This window comes from Nycticebus coucang, chromosome 19 (assembly GCF_027406575.1).
Source record: "Nycticebus coucang isolate mNycCou1 chromosome 19, mNycCou1.pri, whole genome shotgun sequence".
NCBI classification, from domain to species: Eukaryota; Metazoa; Chordata; class Mammalia; order Primates; family Lorisidae; genus Nycticebus; species Nycticebus coucang.
In genome coordinates this window covers 69,226,311-69,230,351 of record NC_069798.1, presented here as the reverse complement: position 1 = coordinate 69,230,351, position 4,041 = coordinate 69,226,311, and positions in this window count along the sequence as shown.

Genomic DNA, 4,041 nt, shown 5'->3' with positions numbered 1-4,041 from the left:
AATCAGTGTGACAGCTTCAGAGGTCTTATAATTCTTCTTTAGATGAATTTATTTATTTATTTTTATGAGTTTGTTGGGAACAGAGAGAGAACCTCCAGACTGTGAGAATTTCCAGCTTGCTGATGATAAATCCTTTTTGTGGTTAATATCATGATAATAAGGAGAGTTCTGATACTAACAATGGCCATCTTTTTTTTTTTTATGCTGGAAAATGCATAAAGATAAAGATACACAAGGAATGGGGAGTGAAAACATGGCGAATATCAGGGACAAGGCTCAGAGAACTCCCTGATAAAATGGAGCAATTTACAAAACCTTTATGGGGGCTTTTAAGAACTGTGAATTTGTCAAGTGTTATGAAGCAGCAAGCAGCCGGCAATAGAGGGAATGTCTTTAGAAAAAAAGTGCCCTGATGCTGGCCAAAAATCTGTGCAGGAGTTATGCTTAATGTCTCCCCTCAGCGATGTGCATACAGATTTGGAAGCTCCTTCTCTTTTGGAGGGAGCAGGGCAATTTAACGAGCTATTTAGAATTATCAAACGTCTTTGAAATTTCCAAATATCTCTTTTCCTGAAAATAGCCCATGAAATGACTCAGGTATTATTCTTTTCTTTCCTCCCCGAGGCACTGTCCCTACTGTGCCATTATCTTCGAGTGTGATTTACTTTTGCGCTCCCAAACAGACAACTGTCTGGAAGATGGGGGAGGCGGCTGGCGCCCTCACACCCCACTCAGAAGCGGAAGGGCTGTCATTACTCACCAGAGTTACCCCCAGCGAAGAAAACGCAAGCAATTCGGACCATGCAACCCGATTGAGGTAAACTGCATAGCACAGCGAACTCCACCTGGCAGTCAGAGGGAACCACATTTACAATTTTTCTGAGATTTGTCAGAATTGGAAGGATTCCATCCCAGGGAGGTAATGGATGTGAAAATGGAACATAGACGCATAACAACGGAAGGTTGAGTTATTTCCTTTATTCCTAGGCCCCTGGGTTTTGCCCTGTAACTCAAGAAGATGTTCTGAGGAAAAGGCGCTCTTCTGAGCACTGTCCCGCCTGGGCAACCAGGGCAGCCTCTGGACAGTGCCCTGGGGATTCTGCCCTACAGAAGGGATCCACTGCAAAGCTGCTCTAATCTGAAACATTGCTGGAAACTCAGAAAAGTCTTCTCTGGTAAGTCTTTAAATGTTTTCTTTTCGTGTAACGTGGTATTGTTTGCACACGTGTGTGCGCAGACACCCACACTCGGGGCTGCTCCTGGTAACCCACCACCAGGCACCCTGCTCGAGCCCCACAGGGACAGCACCACTCTGCATTCTTCCTGTTTCCCTCAACTTTTATTCAAATAGTGACCTCATTTGAGCAAAACAGTCTAACGTCTGTGTTGTCATTTAATGACACCCCGTATGTGATTGCCACATTGTCATCGTTATTATGTAAGACAATGCCGAGTGGGGAAAAGCTCTGTAGCTATTTTAAAAGTTCTTTCAAATGGTTTCCTTCTTTACATCAGTTCTCAGTCCTGCGATAATGACAAGGCTATTTCCCATTTAAAAAAAATGCTCTAGTTCATTTCCCACCTTGGTGTGGCAGGGTAAGACCTTAGACTCTCTATTGCCCAGGCTAGGGTGCCATGGTCTCAGCCTGGCTCACGGCAACCTCACACTTCTGCCTCGGCCTCCCAGACTGCTGAGGTCACAGGCTGTGCCACCATGCAGGTCTCCATGTTCCTTTGTCCTGGTACCAATCACTCATTACCATCAGGTCTCTGGCTTAGCCCAATTGCTGGCCCAGAGTCGGGATTATATCCCTCTGCCTCGAAATTTTAAGATCAGTTTTTGATTGAAGACATGATTTCTTATGTGCTAATCTTCAGGGATGACATTTTAATTTAAATGGGGCTTTCAGAAACTTTACAGAGTGGTCTTCCTGGCTGGCTGAGCACAGGCCCTCCAGGCCCCAGGCTTGGATTCGTCAGGGTCTCGGTGTTGGTCTGGCTCAGTTACACGGACTCGTGTTAACACATCTCGGAGGAGGCTGACACAGGAAACCAGAGTGCCAGGTCATTAATTTACAGTGAATAATATAAGTGTCGAGCAGACCAGATGTTTGCTTCGTCCTGACTGACACAGTCTCTCCCTGCAGGCAAGCCAGTGGGGAGGTCAAGGATGGGAAGGATGCCTGGGGAGCAGGCAGTCAGGACACGGGTGCTGGAGAGATGGCTTTGCTGTACCGCCATGAATGAGATACAGCTGTCAGGTCACTCAGCCACGAATGAGATACACCTGTCAGGTCATGCAGCCACGTGGTGAGCTACACCTGTCAGATCACACAGCCAGGTAATGAGATACACCTGTCAGGACACGCAGCCACGTAATGAGATACACCTGTAGGGTCACACAGCCACATAGTGAGATACACCTGTCAGGACACGCAGGTTCTAGGTCGGGTTGGTGGTGGACTCGCTCCCAGGATCAGTCCTTAGGTGCGTTTTTTGGCAGTTTTCCTGCACAACTGCCCTTTTCTCTGCTTCCATTTTGGACCTACTCATCTGTCCAGAGGGCCTCCCCCTCCCCGGAGGTGTATTCAAGTCTGCTGTTAATGCACGCTGGACACGGGGGCAGTCTGCCTCACTCATCAGTGTGTTTGTTAGGCTCTGATCCTGCTGTGTTGATTGTGAGCTTCATTCTCAGAGGAAAAACCCAACTCCCAGGCCCCAGAGGAGCACCCAGCTGACACCCACGGTTCCATGCCCCTATGGGACCACACCGCCACCGTTCCACATCCCCGCTGCCTTGTGTCTGTATTGGTCCCTTGACCTACTTCTGGACCTTAACCTGCTTGTTACTCCTCTGGTATCATCTTATGTTTTATTTGGTAGAAATGTCTTTAATATTTGCCCACGATGGCAAATGCGTGTCCCATTCACCAATGCCCGGTGTACACAGGTGGTATTTGGTGAAGAGAGAGCAGCCATCAAATAAAAAACAGACCTAAGTAAGAAGTCCCTGGTTTGACTTGGTGATGCTGTCAACTGGCAAAGTGCTCTAATCAACTGGCAGTAAAAGTTTAACAATGTAAATCATTGCCAGCATCCTTCCTTCATGATAATTCATGGATTGGATCTCTAGACTTTGACAAGAAAATAGGTTGACCTTGATGGCTAGGAAAGGAGCACCTGTGTTTGGTTAGACTTGGTTACTCCACCTAATCTGCAGATCGCTTTTAGAACTTACCCTGTAGGGCGGCGCCTGTGGCTCAGTGGGTAAGGCGCCGGCCCGTACACCGAGGGTGGCGGGTTCAAACCCAGCCCCAGCTGAACTGCAACCAAAAAATAGCCGGGTGTTGTGGCGGGCACCTGTAGTCTCAGCTACTCGGGAGGCTGAGGCAAGAGAATCGCTTAAGCCCAGGAGTTGGAGGTTGCTGTGAGCTGTGTGATGCCACGGCACTCTACAGAGGGCCGTAAAGTGAGACTCTGTCTCTACAAAAAAAAAAAAAGAAAATAAATAAATAAATAAAACTTCCCCTGTAGTAAGGCCAACATTATTTCCTAGGACTTCGGAGGGTGGGGTGAGAGACTCTGTTCCCTTGAAGGGCGGGAGGGGGTGGGTAGAGGTGTGCTGGAGCAGAGCTGGTCCGCCTGACATCAAGACTTCTGCGGGAACCTCACCGTCCATTGTGGAAAGCTTTGTTAGACATAATCCCAGGCTCTGTTGCTGGAGTCTTGCCTTGGAGCCTACTGTGGTCCATTCAAAGTCTGCCCACTTACCACTCACCTGAATACCTGCTTTTGCAGAAATTACATCAGAAGATAAAAAGTTAGTGATGCAAACCACCCCGAGAGCATCGCTGAGGTTCAGACTCCAGACCGGAAGCTGGGATGGGAGCTGGCGTCTGTAACTGGCACAGCACTCCACACCTGAGTCAGGTCCACCGTGGGCCCACTCTGAGTCTGTATCTCACCCCAAACGGAAGACAGCACCTACCCTGCTGTGGGCGCATGGAACATGTGGGGCAATATTTTGTGAGTATCACAGAT